This window comes from Triturus cristatus, chromosome 1_2 (assembly GCF_964204655.1).
Source record: "Triturus cristatus chromosome 1_2, aTriCri1.1, whole genome shotgun sequence".
Lineage (NCBI taxonomy): Eukaryota > Metazoa > Chordata > Amphibia > Caudata > Salamandridae > Triturus > Triturus cristatus.
The window spans coordinates 243651120-243670065 of NC_140580.1; positions in this window are offsets into that span (position 1 = coordinate 243651120).

Here is an 18946-nt window from a genome sequence, read left to right on the forward strand (position 1 = left end):
GTACTCTGGCCTAATAGCTAAGGTCTTAGATTCATACTCCGGCCTACTGGTTAAGGTCTTAACTCCTACTCTGGCCTAATAGCTAAGGTCTTAACTCTTACTCTGGCCTACTGGTTAAGGTCTTAACTCTTACTCTGGCCTAATAGCTAAGGTCTTAGACTCGTGCTCTGGCCTAATAGCTAAGGTCTTAACTCTTACTGTGGCCTAATAGCTAAGGTCTTAGACTCGTACTCTGGCCTAATGGTTAAGGTCTTAACTCTTACTCTGGCCTACTGGTTAAGGTCTTAACTCTTACTCTGGCCTAATAGCTTAGGTCTTAGACTCGTTCTCTGGCCTAATGGTTAAGGTCTTAACTCTTACTCTGGCCTACTGGTTAAGGTCTTAACTCTTACTCTGGCCTAATAGCTAAGGTCTTAACTCTTACTCTGGCCTAATAGCAAAGTTCTTAGACTCGTAATCTGGCCTAATGGTTAAGGTCTTAACTCTTACTCTGGCCTAATAGCTAAGGTCTTAACTCTTACTCTGGCCTAATAGCTAAGGTCTTAGACTCGTACTATGGCCTACAGGTTAAGGTCTTAACTCTTACTCTGGCCTAATGTTTAAGGTCTTAACTCTTACTCTGGCCTAATAGCTAAGGTCTTAGACTCGTACTCTGGCCTACTGGTTAAGGTCTTAACTCTTACTCTGGCCTAATAGCTAAGGTCTTAACTCTTACTCTGGCCTAATAGCTAAGGTCTTAGACTCGTACTCTGGCCTAATGGTTAAGGTCTTAACTCTTTCTCTGGCCTACTGGTTAAGGTCTTAACTCTTACTCTGGCCTACTGGTTAAGGTCTTAACTCTTACTCTGGCCTAATAGCTAAGGTCTTAACTCTTACTCTGGCCTAATAGCTAAGGTCTTAGAATCATACTCTGGCCTAATGGTTAAGGTCTTAACTCTTACTCTGGCCTAATAGCTAAGGTCTTAACTCTTACTCTGGCCTAACAGCTAAGGTCTTAGACTCGTACTCTGGCCTAATAGCTAAGGTCTTAGACTCGTACTCTGGCCTACTGGTTAAGGTCTTAACTCTTACTCTGGCCTACTGGTTAAGGTCTTAACTCTTACTCTGGCCTACTGGTTAATGTCTTAACTCTTACTCTGGCCTAATAGCTAAGGTCTTAGACTCATACTCTGGCCTACTGGTTAAGGTCTTAACTCTTACTCTGGCCTAACAGCTAAGGTCTTATTTCTTACTCTGGCCTAATAGCTATGGTCTTAGACTCGTACTCTGGCCTAATGTTTATGGTCTTAATTCTTACACTGGCCTACTGGTTAAGGTCTTAAACCTTACTCTGGCCTAATAGCTAAGGTCTTAGACTTGTACTCTGGCCTACAGGTTAAGGTCTTAACTCTTACTCTGGCCTACTGGTTACGGTCTTAACTCTTACTCTGGCCTAATAGCTAAGGTCTTAGACTCATACTCTGGCCTACTGGTTAAGGTCTTAACTCTTACTCTGGCCTAATAGCTAAGGTCTTAACTCTTACTCTGGCCTAATAGCTAAGGTCTTAGACTCGTACTCTGGCCTAATAGTTAAGGTCTTAACTCTTACTCTGGCCTACTGGTTAAGGTCTTAACTCTTACTCTGGCCTACTGGCTAAGGTCTTAACTCTTACTCTGGCCTAATAGCTAAGGTCTTAGACTCGTACTCTGGCCTAATAGCTAAGGTCTTAGATTCATACTCTGGCCTACTGGTTAAGGTCTTAACTCTTACTCTGGCCTAATAGCTAAGGTCTTAACTCTTACTCTGGCCTACTGGTTAAGGTCTTAACTCTTACTCTGGCCTAATAGCTAAGGTCTTAGACTCGTGCTCTGGCCTAATAGCTAAGGTCTTAACTCTTACTCTGGCCTAATAGCTAAGGTCTTAGACTCGTACTCTGGCCTAATGGTTAAGGTCTTAACTCTTACTCTGGCCTACTGGTTAAGGTCTTAACTCTTAACCTGGCCTAATAGCTAAGGTCTTAGACTCGTACTCTGGCCTAATAGCTAAGGTCTTAGATTCATACTCTGGCCTACTGGTTAAGGTCTTAACTCCTACTCTGGCCTAATAGCTAAGGTCTTAACTCTTACTCTGGCCTACTGGTTAAGGTCTTAACTCTTACTCTGGCCTAATAGCTAAGGTCTTAGACTCGTGCTCTGGCCTAATAGCTAAGGTCTTAACTCTTACTGTGGCCTAATAGCTAAGGTCTTAGACTCGTACTCTGGCCTAATGGTTAAGGTCTTAACTCTTACTCTGGCCTACTGGTTAAGGTCTTAACTCTTACTCTGGCCTAATAGCTTAGGTCTTAGACTCGTTCTCTGGCCTAATGGTTAAGGTCTTAACTCTTACTCTGGCCTACTGGTTAAGGTCTTAACTCTTACTCTGGCCTAATAGCTAAGGTCTTAACTCTTACTCTGGCCTAATAGCAAAGTTCTTAGACTCGTAATCTGGCATAATGGTTAAGGTCTTAACTCTTACTCTGGCCTAATAGCTAAGGTCTTAACTCTTACTCTGGCCTAATAGCTAAGGTTTTAGACTCGTACTATGGCCTACAGGTTAAGGTCTTAACTCTTACTCTGGCCTAATGTTTAAGGTCTTAACTCTTACTCTGGCCTAATAGCTAAGGTCTTAGACTCGTACTCTGGCCTACTGGTTAAGGTCTTAACTCTTACTCTGGCCTAATAGCTAAGGTCTTAACTCTTACTCTGGCCTAATAGCTAAGGTCTTAGACTCGTACTCTGGCCTAATGGTTAAGGTCTTAACTCTTTCTCTGGCCTACTGGTTAAGGTCTTAACTCTTACTCTGGCCTACTGGTTAAGGTCTTAACTCTTACTCTGGCCTAATAGCTAAGGTCTTAACTCTTACTCTGGCCTAATAGCTAAGGTCTTAGAATCATACTCTGGCCTAATGGTTAAGGTCTTAACTCTTACTCTGGCCTAATAGCTAAGGTCTTAACTCTTACTCTGGCCTAACAGCTTAGGTCTTAGACTCGTACTCTGGCCTAATGGTTAAGGTCTTAACTCTTACTCTGGCCTAACAGCTAAGGTCTTAGACTCGTACTCTGGCCTAATAGCTAAGGTCTTAGACTCGTACTCTGGCCTACTGGTTAAGGTCTTAACTCTTACTCTGGCCTACTGGTTAAGGTCTTAACTCTTACTCTGGCCTACTGGTTAATGTCTTAACTCTTACTCTGGCCTAATAGCTAAGGTCTTAGACTCATACTCTGGCCTACTGGTTAAGGTCTTAACTCTTACTCTGGCCTAACAGCTAAGGTCTTATTTCTTACTCTGGCCTAATAGCTATGGTCTTAGACTCGTACTCTGGCCTAATGTTTATGGTCTTAATTCTTACACTGGCCTACTGGTTAAGGTCTTAAACCTTACTCTGGCCTAATAGCTAAGGTCTTAGACTCGTACTCTGGCCTACAGGTTAAGGTCTTAACTCTTACTCTGGCCTACTGGTTACAGTCTTAACTCTTACTCTGGCCTAATAGCTAAGGTCTTAGACTCATACTCTGGCCTACTGGTTAAGGTCTTAACTCTTACTCTGGCCTAATAGCTAAGGTCTTAACTCTTACTCTGGCCTAATAGCTAAGGTCTTAGACTCGTACTCTGGCCTAATAGTTAAGGTCTTAACTCTTACTCTGGCCTACTGGTTAAGGTCTTAACTCTTACTCTGGCCTACTGGCTAAGGTCTTAACTCTTACTCTGGCCTAATAGCTAAGGTCTTAGACTCGTACTCTGGCCTAATAGCTAAGGTCTTAGATTCATACTCTGGCCTACTGGTTAAGGTCTTAACTCTTACTCTGGCCTAATAGCTAAGGTCTTAACTCTTACTCTGGCCTACTGGTTAAGGTCTTAACTCTTACTCTGGCCTAATAGCTAAGGTCTTAGACTCGTGCTCTGGCCTAATAGCTAAGGTCTTAACTCTTACTCTGGCCTAATAGCTAAGGTCTTAGACTCGTACTCTGGCCTAATGGTTAAGGTCTTAACTCTTACTCTGGCCTACTGGTTAAGGTCTTAACTCTTAACCTGGCCTAATAGCTAAGGTCTTAGACTCGTACTCTGGCCTAATAGCTAAGGTCTTAGATTCATACTCCGGCCTACTGGTTAAGGTCTTAACTCCTACTCTGGCCTAATAGCTAAGGTCTTAACTCTTACTCTGGCCTACTGGTTAAGGTCTTAACTCTTACTCTGGCCTAATAGCTAAGGTCTTAGACTCGTGCTCTGGCCTAATAGCTAAGGTCTTAACTCTTACTGTGGCCTAATAGCTAAGGTCTTAGACTCGTACTCTGGCCTAATGGTTAAGGTCTTAACTCTTACTCTGGCCTACTGGTTAAGGTCTTAACTCTTACTCTGGCCTAATAGCTTAGGTCTTAGACTCGTTCTCTGGCCTAATGGTTAAGGTCTTAACTCTTACTCTGGCCTACTGGTTAAGGTCTTAACTCTTACTCTGGCCTAATAGCTAAGGTCTTAACTCTTACTCTGGCCTAATAGCAAAGTTCTTAGACTCGTAATCTGGCATAATGGTTAAGGTCTTAACTCTTACTCTGGCCTAATAGCTAAGGTCTTAACTCTTACTCTGGCCTAATAGCTAAGGTCTTAGACTCGTACTATGGCCTACAGGTTAAGGTCTTAACTCTTACTCTGGCCTAATGTTTAAGGTCTTAACTCTTACTCTGGCCTAATAGCTAAGGTCTTAGACTCGTACTCTGGCCTACTGGTTAAGGTCTTAACTCTTACTCTGGCCTAATAGCTAAGGTCTTAACTCTTACTCTGGCCTAATAGCTAAGGTCTTAGACTCGTACTCTGGCCTAATGGTTAAGGTCTTAATTCTTTCTCTGGCCTACTGGTTAAGGTCTTAACTCTTACTCTGGCCTACTGGTTAAGGTCTTAACTCTTACTCTGGCCTAATAGCTAAGGTCTTAACTCTTACTCTGGCCTAATAGCTAAGGTCTTAGAATCATACTCTGGCCTAATGGTTAAGGTCTTAACTCTTACTCTGGCCTAATAGCTAAGGTCTTAACTCTTACTCTGGCCTAACAGCTAAGGTCTTAGACTCGTACTCTGGCCTAATGGTTAAGGTCTTAACTCTTACTCTGGCCTAATAGCTAAGGTCTTAGACTTGTACTCTGGACTAATAGCTAAGGTCTTAGACTCGTACTCTGGCCTAATAGCTAAGGTCTTAACTCTTACTCTGGCCTAATAGCTAAGGTCTTAGACTCATACTCTGGCCTAATGGTTAAGGTCTTACCTCTTACTCTGGCCTACTGGTTAAGGTCGTAACTCTTACTCTGGCCTAATAGCTAAGGTCTTAGACTCGTACTCTGGCCTAATAGCTAAGGTCTTAGACTCGTACTCTGGCCTAATGGTTAAGGTCTTAACTCTTACTCTGGTCTACTGGTTCAGGTCTTAACTCTTACTCTGGCCTAATAGCTAAGGTCTTAGACTCGTACTCAGGCCTAATAGCTAAGGTCTTAGACTCATACTCTGGCCTACTGGTTAAGGTCTTAACTCTAACTCTGGCCTAATAGCTAAGGTCTTAGACTCGTACTCTGGCCTAATAGCTAAGGTCTTAGACTCGTACTCTGGCCTAATGGTTAAGGTCTTAACTCTAACTCTGGTCTACTGGTTAAGGTCCTAACTCTTACTCTGGCCTAATAGCTGAGGTCTTAGACTCGTACCATGGCCTAATAGCTAAGGTCTTAGACTCGTACTCTGGCCTACATGTTGAGGTCTTAACTCTTACTCTGGCCTACTGGTTAAGGTCTTAACTCTTACTCTGGCCTAATAGCTAAGGTCTTAGACTCGTACTCTGGCCTAATGGTTAAGGTCTTAACTCTTACTCTGGTCTACTGGTTAAGGTCTTAACTCTTACTCTGGCCTAATAGCTAAGGTCTTAGACTCGTACTCTGGCCTAATAGCTAAGGTCTTAACTCTTACTCTGGCCTAATAGCTAAGGTCTTAGACTCATTCTCTGGCCTAATGGTTAAGGTCTTAACTCTTACTCTGGCCTACTGGTTAAGGTCGTAACTCTTACTCTGGCCTAATAGCTAAGGTCTTAGACTCGTACTCTGGCATAATGGTTAAGGTCTTAACTCTTACTCTGGTCTACTGGTTAAGGTCTTAACTCTTACTCTGACCTAATAGCTAAGGTCTTAGACTCGTGCTCTGGCCTACTAGCTAAGGTCTTAGACTCATACTCTGGCCTACTGGTTAAGGTCTTAACTCTAACTCTGGCCTAATAGCTGAGGTCTTAGACTCGTACCCTGGCCTAATAGCTAAGTTCTTAGACTCGTACTCTGGCCTACAGGTTGAGGTCTTAACTCTTACTCTGGCCTACTGGTTAAGGTCTTAACTCTTACTCTGGCCTAACAGCTAAGGTCTTATTTCTTACTCTGGCCTAATAGCTAAGGTTTTAGACTCGCACTCTGGCCTAATGTTTATGGTCTTAACTCTTACACTGGCCTACTGGTTAAGGTCTTAACCCTTACTCTGGCCTAATAGCTAAGGTCTTAGACTCGTACTCTGGCCTACAGGTTAAGGTCTTAACTCTTACTATGGCCTAATAGCTAAGGTCTTAACTCTTACTCTGGCCTAATAGATAAGGTCTTAGACTCGTACTCTGGCCAAATAGTTAAGGTCTTAACTCTTACTCTGGCCTACTGGTTAAGGTCTTAACTCTTACTCTGGCCTAATAGCTAAGGTCTTAGACTCGTACTCTGGCCTAATAGCTAAGGTCTTAGATTCGTACTCTGGCCTACTGGTTAAGGTCTTAACTCTTACTCTGGCCTAATAGCTAAGGTCTTAACTCTTACTTTGGCCTACTGGTTAAGGTCTTAACTCTTACTCTGGCCTAATAGCTAAGGTCTTAGACTCGTGCTCTGGCCTAATAGCTAAGGTCTTAACACTTACTCTGGCCTAATAGCTAAGGTCTTAGACTCATACTCTGGCCTAATGGTTAAGGTCTTAACTCTTACTCTGGCCTACTGGTTAAGGTCTTAACTCTTACTCTGGCCTAATAGCTAAGGTCTTAGACTCGTACTCTGGCCTAATGGTTAAGGTCTTAACTCTTACTCTGGCCTACTGGTTAAGGTCTTAACTCTTACTCTGGCCTAATAGCTAAGGTGTTAACTCTTACTCTGGCCTAATAGCAAAGGTCTTAGACTCGTAATCTGGCCTAATGGTTAAGGTCTTAACTCTTACTCTGGCCTAATAGCTAAGGTCTTAACTCTTACTCTGGCATAATAGCTAAGGTCTTAGACTCGTACTATTGCCTACAGGTTAAGGTCTTAACTCTTACTCTGGCCTAATGTTTAAGGTCTTAACTCTTACTCTGGCCTAATAGCTAAGGTCTTAGACTCGTACTCTGGCCTACTGGTTAAGGTCTTAACTCTTACTCTGGCCTAATAGCTAAGGTCTTAACTCTTACTCTGGCCTAATAGCTAAGGTCTTAGACTCGTACTCTGGCCTAATGGTTAAGGTCTTAACTCTTTCTCTGGCCTACTGGTTAAGGTCTTAACTCTTACTCTGGCCAAATGGTTAATGTCTTAACTCTTACTCTGGCCTAATAGCTAAGGTCTTAGACTCGTACTCTGGCCTAATAGCTAAGTTCTTAGACTCGTACTCTAGCCTAATAGCTAAGGTCTTAGACTTGTACTCTGGCCTAATGGTTAAGGTCTTAACTCTTACTCTGGCCTAATAGCTAAGGTCTTAACTCTTACTCTGGCCTAATAGCTAAAGTCTTAGACTCGTACTCTGGCCTAATGGTTAAGGTCTTAACTCTTACTCTGGCCTAATAGCTAAGGTCTTAGACTCTTACTATGGCCTAATGGTTAAGGTCTTAACTCTTACTCTGGCCTACTGGTTAAGGTCTTAATTCTTACTCTGGCCTAATAGCTAAGGTCTTAGACTCGTACTCTGGCCTAATGGTTAAGGTCTTAACTCTTTCTCTGGCCTACTGGTTAAGGTCTTAACTCTTACTCTGGCCTACTGGTTAAGGTCTTAACTCTTAATCTGGCCTAATAGCTAAGGTCTTACCTCTTACTCTGGCCTAATAGCTAAGGTCTTAGACTCATACTCTGGCCTAATGGTTAAGGTCTTAACTCTTACTCTGGCCTAATAGCTAAGGTCTTAACTCTTACTCTGGCCTAACAGCTAAGGTCTTAGACTCGTACTCTGGCCTAATGGTTAAGGTCTTAACTCTTACTCTGGCCTAATAGCTAAGGTCTTAGACTTGTACTCTGGACTAATAGCTAAGGTCTTAGACTCGTACTCTGGCCTAATAGCTAAGGTCTTAGACTTGTACTCTGGCCTAATGGTTAAGGTCTTAACTCTTACTCTGGCCTAATAGCTAAGGTCTTAACTCTTACTCAGGCCTAATAGCTAAGGTATTAGACTCGTACTCTGGCCTAATGGTTAAGGTCTTAACTCTTACTCTGGCCTAATAGCTAAGGTGTTAACTCTTACTCTGGCCTAATAGCAAAGGTCTTAGACTCGTAATCTGGCCTAATGGTTAAGGTCTTAACTCTTACTCTGGCCTAATAGCTAAGGTCTTAACTCTTACTCTGGCATAATAGCTAAGGTCTTAGACTCGTACTATTGCCTACAGGTTAAGGTCTTAACTCTTACTCTGGCCTAATGTTTAAGGTCTTAACTCTTACTCTGGCCTAATAGCTAAGGTCTTAGACTCGTACTCTGGCCTACTGGTTAAGGTCTTAACTCTTACTCTGGCCTAATAGCTAAGGTCTTAACTCTTACTCTGGCCTAATATCTAAGGTCTTAGATTCGTACTCTGGCCTAATGGTTAAGGTCTTAACTCTTTCTCTGGCCTACTGGTTAAGGTCTTAACTCTTACTCTGGCCTAATGGTTAAGGTCTTAACTCTTACTCTGGCCTAATAGCTAAGGTCTTAGACTCGTACTCTGGCCTAATAGATAAGTTCTTAGACTCGTACTCTAGCCTAATAGCTAAGGTCTTAGACTTGTACTCTGGCCTAATGGTTAAGGTCTTAACTCTTACTCTGGCCTAATAGCTAAGGTCTTAACTCTTACTCTGGCCTAATAGCTAAGGTCTTAGACTCGTACTCTGGCCTAATGGTTAAGGTCTTAACTCTTACTCTGGCCTAATAGCTAAGGTCTTAGACTCTTACTATGGCCTAATGGTTAAGGTCTTAACTCTTACTCTGGCCTACTGGTTAAGGTCTTAATTCTTACTCTGGCTTAATAGTTAAGGTCTTAGACTCGTACTCTGGCCTAATGGTTAAGGTCTTAACTCTTTCTCTGGCCTACTGGTTAAGGTCTTAACTCTTACTCTGGCCTACTGGTTAAGGTCTTAACTCTTAATCTGGCCTAATAGCTAAGGTCTTAACTCTTACTCTGGCCTAATAGCTAAGGTCTTAGACTCATACTCTGGCCTAATGGTTAAGGTCTTAACTCTTACTCTGGCCTAACAGCTAAGGTCTTAGACTCGTACTCTGGCCTAATGGTTAAGGTCTTAACTCTTACTCTGGCCTAATAGATAAGGTCTTAGACTCGTACTCTGGCCAAATAGTTAAGGTCTTAACTCTTACTCTGGCCTACTGGTTAAGGTCTTAACTCTTACTCTGGCCTAATAGCTAAGGTCTTAGACTCGTACTCTGGCCTAATAGCTAAGGTCTTAGATTCGTACTCTGGCCTACTGGTTAAGGTCTTAACTCTTACTCTGGCCTAATAGCTAAGGTCTTAACTCTTACTTTGGCCTACTGGTTAAGGTCTTAACTCTTACTCTGGCCTAATAGCTAAGGTCTTAGACTCGTGCTCTGGCCTAATAGCTAAGGTCTTAACACTTACTCTGTCCTAATAGCTAAGGTCTTAGACTCATACTTTGGCCTAATGGTTAAGGTCTTAACTCTTACTCTGGCCTACTGGTTAAGGTCTTAACTCTTACTCTGGCCTAATAGCTAAGGTCTTAGACTCGTACTCTGGCCTACTGGTTAAGGTCTTAACTCTTACTCTGGCCTAATAGCTAAGGTGTTAACTCTTACTCTGGCCTAATAGCAAAGGTCTTAGACTCGTAATCTGGCCTAATGGTTAAGGTCTTAACTCTTACTCTGGCCTAATAGCTAAGGTCTTAACTCTTACTCTGGCATAATAGCTAAGGTCTTAGACTCGTACTATTGCCTACAGGTTAAGGTCTTAACTCTTACTCTGGCCTAATGTTTAAGGTCCTAACTCTTACTCTGGCCTAATAGCTAAGGTCTTAGACTCGTACTCTGGCCTACTGGTTAAGGTCTTAACTCTTACTCTGGCCTAATAGCTAAGGTCTTAGACTCGTACTCTGGCCTAATGGTTAAGGTCTTAACTCTTTCTCTGGCCTACTGGTTAAGGTCTTAACTCTTACTCTGGCCAAATGGTTAAGGTCTTAACTCTTACTCTGGCCTAATAGCTAAGGTCTTAGACTCGTACTCTGGCCTAATAGCTAAGTTCTTAGACTCGTACTCTAGCCTAATAGCTAAGGTCTTAGACTTGTACTCTGGCCTAATGGTTAAGGTCTTAACTCTTACTCTGGCCTAATAGCTAAGGTCTTAACTCTTACTCTGGCCTAATAGCTAAAGTCTTAGACTCGTACTCTGGCCTAATGGTTAAGGTCTTAACTCTTACTCTGGCCTAATAGCTAAGGTCTTAGACTCTTACTATGGCCTAATGGTTAAGGTCTTAACTCTTACTCTGGCCTACTGGTTAAGGTCTTAATTCTTACTCTGGCCTAATAGCTAAGGTCTTAGACTCGTACTCTGGCCTAATGGTTAAGGTCTTAACTCTTTCTCTGGCCTACTGGTTAAGGTCTTAACTCTTACTCTGGCCTACTGGTTAAGGTCTTAACTCTTAATCTGGCCTAATAGCTAAGGTCTTACCTCTTACTCTGGCCTAATAGCTAAGGTCGTAGACTCATACTCTGGCCTAATGGTTAAGGTCTTAACTCTTACTCTGGCCTAATAGCTAAGGTCTTAACTCTTACTCTGGCCTAACAGCTAAGGTCTTAGACTCGTACTCTGGCCTAATGGTTAAGGTCTTAACTCTTACTCTGGCCTAATAGCTAAGGTCTTAGACTTGTACTCTGGACTAATAGCTAAGGTCTTAGACTCGTACTCTGGCCTAATAGCTAAGGTCTTAGACTTGTACTCTGGCCTAATGGTTAAGGTCTTAACTCTTACTCTGGCCTAATAGCTAAGGTCTTAACTCTTACTCAGGCCTAATAGCTAAGGTATTAGACTCGTACTCTGGCCTAATGGTTAAGGTCTTAACTCTTACTCTGGCCTAATAGCTAAGGTGTTAACTCTTACTCTGGCCTAATAGCAAAGGTCTTAGACTCGTAATCTGGCCTAATGGTTAAGGTCTTAACTCTTACTCTGGCCTAATAGCTAAGGTCTTAACTCTTACTCTGGCATAATAGCTAAGGTCTTAGACTCGTACTATTGCCTACAGGTTAAGGTCTTAACTCTTACTCTGGCCTAATGTTTAAGGTCTTAACTCTTACTCTGGCCTAATAGCTAAGGTCTTAGACTCGTACTCTGGCCTACTGGTTAAGGTCTTAACTCTTACTCTGGCCTAATAGCTAAGGTCTTAACTCTTACTCTGGCCTAATATCTAAGGTCTTAGATTCGTACTCTGGCCTAATGGTTAAGGTCTTAACTCTTTCTCTGGCCTACTGGTTAAGGTCTTAACTCTTACTCTGGCCTAATGGTTAAGGTCTTAACTCTTACTCTGGCCTAATAGCTAAGGTCTTAGACTCGTACTCTGGCCTAATAGCTAAGTTCTTAGACTCGTACTCTAGCCTAATAGCTAAGGTCTTAGACTTGTACTCTGGCCTAATGGTTAAGGTCTTAACTCTTACTCTGGCCTAATAGCTAAGGTCTTAACTCTTACTCTGGCCTAATAGCTAAGGTCTTAGACTCGTACTCTGGCCTAATGGTTAAGGTCTTAACTCTTACTCTGGCCTAATAGCTAAGGTCTTAGACTCTTACTATGGCCTAATGGTTAAGGTCTTAACTCTTACTCTGGCCTACTGGTTAAGGTCTTAATTCTTACTCTGGCCTAATAGCTAAGGTCTTAGACTCGTACTCTGGCCTAATGGTTAAGGTCTTAACTCTTTCTCTGGCCTACTGGTTAAGGTCTTAACTCTTACTCTGGCCTACTGGTTAAGGTCTTAACTCTTAATCTGGCCTAATAGCTAAGGTCTTAACTCTTACTCTGGCCTAATAGCTAAGGTCTTAGACTCATACTCTGGCCTAATGGTTAAGGTCTTAACTCTTACTCTGGCCTAACAGCTAAGGTCTTAGACTCGTACTCTGGCTTAATGGTTAAGGTCTTAACTCTTACTCTGGCCTAATAGCTAAGGTCTTAGACTTGTACTCTGGACTAATAGCTAAGGTCTTAGACTCGTACTCTGGCCTAATAGCTAAGGTCTTAGACTTGCACTCTGGCCTAATGGTTAAGGTCTTAACTCTTACTCTGGCCTAATAGCTAAGGTCTTAACTCTTACTCAGGCCTAATAGCTAAGGTATTAGACTCGTACTCTGGCCTAATGGTTAAGGTCTTAACAATTACTCTGGCCTAATAGCTAAGGTCTTAGACTCGTACTATGGCCTAATGGTTAAGGTCTTAACTCTTACTCTGGCCTACTGGTTAAGGTCTTAACTCTTACTCTGGAATAACAGCTAAGGTCTTAACTCTTACTCTGGCCTAATAGCTAAGGTCTTAGACTCATACTCTGGCCTAATGTTTATGGTCTTAATTCTTACACTGGCCTACTGGTTAAGGTCTTAAACCTTACTCTGGCCTAATAGCTAAGGTCTTAGACTCATACTCTGGCCTACAGGTTAAGGCCTTAACTCTTACTCTGGCCTACTGGTTACGGTCCTAACTCTTACTCTGGCCTAATAGCTAAGATCTTAGACTCATACTCTGGCCTACTGGTTAAGGTCTTAACTCTTACTCTGGCCTTATAGCTAAGGTCTTAACTCTTACTATGGCCTAATAGCTAAGGTCTTAGACTCGTACTCTGGCCTAATAGTTAAGGTCTTAATTCTTACTCTGGCCTACTGGTTAAGGTCTTAACTCTTACTCTTGCCTAATAGCTAAGGTCTAAGACTCGTACTCTGGCCTAATAGCTAAGGTCTTAGACTCATACTCTGGCCTACTGGTTAAGGTCTTAACTCTTACTCTGGCCTAATAGCTAAGGTCTTAACTCTTACTGTGGCCTACTGGTTAAGGTCTTAACTCTTACTCTGGCCTAATAGCTAAGGTCTTAGACTCGTACTCTGGCCTAATAGCTAAGGTCTTAACTCTTACTCTGGCCTAATAGCTAAGGTGTTAGACTCGTACTCTGGCCTAATGGTTAAGGTCTTAACTCTTACTCTGGCCTTATAGCTAAGGTCTTAGACTCGTACTATGGCCTAATGGTTAAGGTCTTAACTCTTACTCTGGCCTACTGGTTAAGGTCTTAACTCTTACTCTGGCCTAATAGCTAAGGGCTTAGACTCGTACTCTGACCTAATGGTTAAGGTCTTAACTTTTACTCTGGCCTAATAGCTAAGGTCTTAGACTCGCACTCTGGCCTAATAGCTAAGGTCTTAACTCTTACTCTGGCCTAATAGCTAAGGTCTTAGACTCGTACTCTGGCCTACTGGTTAAGGTCTTAACTCTTACTCTGGCCTACTGGTTAAGGTCTTAACTCTTACTCTGGCCTACTGGTTAATGTCTTAACTCTTACTCTGGCCTAATAGCTAAGGTCTTAGACTCATACTCTGGCCTACTGGTTAAGGTCTTAACTCTTACTCTGGCCTAACAGCTAAGGTCTTATTTCTTACTCTGGCCTAATAGCTAAGGTCTTAGACTCGTACTCTGGCCTAATGTTTATGGTCTTAATTCTTACACTGGCCTACTGGTTAAGGTCTTAAACCTTACTCTGGCCTAATAGCTAAGGTCTTAGACTCGTACTCTGGCCTACAGGTTAAGGTCTTAACTCTTACTCTGGCCTACTGGTTACGGTCTTAACTCTTACTCTGGCCTAATAGCTAAGGTCTTAGACTCATACTCTGGCCTACTGGTTAAGGTCTTAACTCTTACTCTGGCCTAATAGCTAAGGTCTTAACTCTTACTCTGGCCTAATAGCTAAGGTCTTAGACTCGTACTCTGGCCTAATAGTTAAGGTCTTAACTCTTACTCTGGCCTACTGGTTAAGGTCTTAACTCTTACTCTGGCCTACTGGCTAAGGTCTTAACTCTTACTCTGGCCTAATAGCTAAGGTCTTAGACTCGTACTCTGGCCTAATAGCTAAGGTCTTAGACTCGTACTCTGGCCTACTGGTTAAGGTCTTAACTCTTACTCTGGCCTACTGGTTAAGGTCTTAACTCTTACTCTGGCCTACTGGTTAATGTCTTAACTCTTACTCTGGCCTAATAGCTAAGGTCTTAGACTCATACTCTGGCCTACTGGTTAAGGTCTTAACTCTTACTCTGGCCTAACAGCTAAGGTCTTATTTCTTACTCTGGCCTAATAGCTAAGGTCTTAGACTCGTACTCTGGCCTAATGTTTATGGTCTTAATTCTTACACTGGCCTACTGGTTAAGGTCTTAAACCTTACTCTGGCCTAATAGCTAAGGTCTTAGACTCGTACTCTGGCCTACAGGTTAAGGTCTTAACTCTTACTCTGGCCTACTGGTTACGGTCTTAACTCTTACTCTGGCCTAATAGCTAAGGTCTGAGACTCATACTCTGGCCTACTGGTTAAGGTCTTAACTCTTACTCTGGCCTAATAGCTAAGGTCTTAACTCTTACTCTGGCCTAATAGCTAAGGTCTTAGACTCGTACTCTGGCCTAATAGTTAAGGTCTTAACTCTTACTCTGGCCTACTGGTTAAGGTCTTAACTCTTACTCTGGCCTACTGGCTAAGGTCTTAACTCTTACTCTGGCCTAATAGCTAAGGTCTTAGACTCGTACTCTGGCCTAATAGCTAAGGTCTTAGATTCATACTCTGGCCTACTGGTTAAGGTCTTAACTCTTACTCTGGCCTAATAGCTAAGGTCTTAACTCTTACTCTGGCCTAATGGTTAAGGTCTTAACTCTTACTCTGGCCTAATAGCTAAGGTCTTAGACTTGTACTCTGGACTAATAGCTAAGGTCTTAGACTCGTACTCTGGCCTAATAGCTAAGGTCTTAGACTTGTACTCTGGTCTAATGGTTAAGGTCTTAACTCTTACTCTGGCCTAATAGCTAAGGTCTTAACTCTTACTCAGGCCTAATAGCTAAGGTATTAGACTCGTACTCTGGCCTAATGGTTAAGGTCTTAACTCTTACTCTGGCCTAATAGCTAAGGTGTTAACTCTTACTCTGGCCTAATAGCAAAGGTCTTAGACTCGTAATCTGGCCTAATGGTTAAGGTCTTAACTCTTACTCTGGCCTAATAGCTAAGGTCTTAACTCTTACTCTGGCATAATAGCTAAGGTCTTAGACTCGTACTATTGCCTACAGGTTAAGGTCTTAACTCTTACTCTGGCCTAATGTTTAAGGTCTTAACTCTTACTCTGGCCTAATAGCTAAGGTCTTAGACTCGTACTCTGGCCTACTGGTTAAGGTCTTAACTCTTACTCTGGCCTAATAGCTAAGGTCTTAACTCTTACTCTGGCCTAATATCTAAGGTCTTAGACTCGTACTCTGGCCTAATGGTTAAGGTCTTAACTCTTTCTCTGGCCTACTGGTTAAGGTCTTAACTCTTACTCTGGCCTAATGGTTAAGGTCTTAACTCTTACTCTGGCCTAATAGCTAAGGTCTTAGACTCGTACTCTGGCCTAATAGCTAAGTTCTTAGACTCGTACTCTAGCCTAATAGCTAAGGTCTTAGACTTGTACTCTGGCCTAATGGTTAAGGTCTTAACTCTTACTCTGGCCTAATAGCTAAGGTCTTAACTCTTACTCTGGCCTAATAGCTAAGGTCTTAGACTCGTACTCTGGCCTAATGGTTAAGGTCTTAACTCTTACTCTGGCCTAATAGCTAAGGTCTTAGACTCTTACTATGGCCTAATGGTTAAGGTCTTAACTCTTACTCTGGCCTACTGGTTAAGGTCTTAATTCTTACTCTGGCCTAATAGCTAAGGTCTTAGACTCGTACTCTGGCCTAATGGTTAAGGTCTTAACTCTTTCTCTGGCCTACTGGTTAAGGTCTTAACTCTTACTCTGGCCTACTGGTTAAGGTCTTAACTCTTAATCTGGCCTAATAGCTAAGGTCTTAACTCTTACCCTGGCCTAATAGCTAAGGTCTTAGACTCATACTCTGGCCTAATGGTTAAGGTCTTAACTCTTACTCTGGCCTAATAGCTAAGGTCTTAACTCTTACTCTGGCCTAACAGCTAAGGTCTTAGACTCGTACTCTGGCCTAATGGTTAAGGTCTTAACTCTTACTCTGGCCTAATAGCTAAGGTCTTAGACTTGTACTCTGGACTAATAGCTAAGGTCTTAGACTCGTACTCTGGCCTAATAGCTAAGGTCTTAGACTTGCACTCTGGCCTAATGGTTAAGGTCTTAACTCTTACTCTGGCCTAATAGCTAAGGTCTTAACTCTTACTCAGGCCTAATAGCTAAGGTATTAGACTCGTACTCTGGCCTAATGGTTAAGGTCTTAACTCTTACTCTGGCCTAATAGCTAAGGTCTTAGACTCGTACTATGGCCTAATGGTTAAGGTCTTAACTCTTACTCTGGCCTACTGGTTAAGGTCTTAACTCTTACTCTGGAATAACAGCTAAGGTCTTAACTCTTACTCTGGCCTAATAGCTAAGGTCTTAGACTCATACTCTGGCCTAATGTTTATGGTCTTAATTCTTACACTGGCCTACTGGTTAAGGTCTTAAACCTTACTCTGGCCTAATAGCTAAGGTCTTAGACTCATACTCTGGCCTACAGGTTAAGGCCTTAACTCTTACTCTGGCCTACTGGTTACGGTCCTAACTCTTACTCTGGCCTAATAGCTAAGATCTTAGACTCATACTCTGGCCTACTGGTTAAGGTCTTAACTCTTACTCTGGCCTTATAGCTAAGGTCTTAACTCTTACTATGGCCTAATAGCTAAGGTCTTAGACTCGTACTCTGGCCTAATAGTTAAGGTCTTAATTCTTACACTGGCCTACTGGTTAAGGTCTTAACTCTTACTCTTGCCTAATAGCTAAGGTCTAAGACTCGTACTTTGGCCTAATAGCTAAGGTCTTAGACTCATACTCTGGCCTACTGGTTAAGGTCTTAACTCTTACTCTGGCCTAATAGCTAAGGTCTTAACTCTTACTGTGGCCTACTGGTTAAGGTCTTAACTCTTACTCTGGCCTAATAGCTAAGGTCTTAGACTCGTACTCTGGCCTAATAGCTAAGGTCTTAACTCTTACTCTGGCCTAATAGCTAAGGTGTTAGACTCGTACTCTGGCCTAATGGTTAAGGTCTTAACTCTTACTCTGGCCTTATAGCTAAGGTCTTAGACTCGTACTATGGCCTAATGGTTAAGGTCTTAACTCTTACTCTGGCCTAATAGCTAAGGTCTTAGACTCGTATTCTGACCTAATGGTTAAGGTCTTAACTTTTACTCTGGCCTAATAGCTAAGGTCTTAGACTCGCACTCTGGCCTAATAGCTAAGGTCTTAACTCTTACTCTGGCCTAATAGCTAAGGTCTTAGACTCGTACTCTGGCCTACTGGTTAAGGTCTTAACTCTTACTCTGGCCTACTGGTTAAGGTCTTAACTCTTACTCTGGCCTACTGGTTAATGTCTTAACTCTTACTCTGGCCTAATAGCTAAGGTCTTAGACTCATACTCTGGCCTACTGGTTAAGGTCTTAACTCTTACTCTGGCCTAACAGCTAAGGTCTAATTTCTTACTCTGGCCTAATAGCTAAGGTCTTAGACTCGTACTCTGGCCTAATGTTTATGGTCTTAATTCTTACACTGGCCTACTGGTTAAGGTCTTAAACCTTACTCTGGCCTAATAGCTAAGGTCTTAGACTCGTACTCTGGCCTACAGGTTAAGGTCTTAACTCTTACTCTGGCCTACTGGTTACGGTCTTAACTCTTACTCTGGCCTAATAGCTAAGGTCTTAGACTCATACTCTGGCCTACTGGTTAAGGTCTTAACTCTTACTCTGGCCTAATAGCTAAGGTCTTAACTCTTACTCTGGCCTAATAGCTAAGGTCTTAGACTCGTACTCTGGCCTAATAGTTAAGGTCTTAACTCTTACTCTGGCCTACTGGTTAAGGTCTTAACTCTTACTCTGGCCTACTGGCTAAGGTCTTAACTCTTACTCTGGCCTAATAGCTAAGGTCTTAGACTCGTACTCTGGCCTAATAGCTAAGGTCTTAGATTCATACTCTGGCCTACTGGTTAAGGTCTTAACTCTTACTCTGGCCTAATAGCTAAGGTCTTAACTCTTACTCTGGCCTACTGGTTAAGGTCTTAACTCTTACTCTGGCCTAATAGCTAAGGTCTTAGACTCGTGCTCTGGCCTAATAGCTAAGGTCTTAACTCTTACTCTGGCCTAATAGCTAAGGTCTTAGACTCGTACTCTGGCCTAATGGTTAAGGTCTTAACTCTTACTCTGGCCTACTGGTTAAGGTCTTAACTCTTAACCTGGCCTAATAGCTAAGGTCTTAGACTCGTACTCTGGCCTAATAGCTAAGGTCTTAGATTCATACTCCGGCCTACTGGTTAAGGTCTTAACTCCTACTCTGGCCTAATAGCTAAGGTCTTAACTCTTACTCTGGCCTACTGGTTAAGGTCTTAACTCTTACTCTGGCCTAATAGCTAAGGTCTTAGACTCGTGCTCTGGCCTAATAGCTAAGGTCTTAACTCTTACTGTGGCCTAATAGCTAAGGTCTTAGACTCGTACTCTGGCCTAATGGTTAAGGTATTAACTCTTACTCT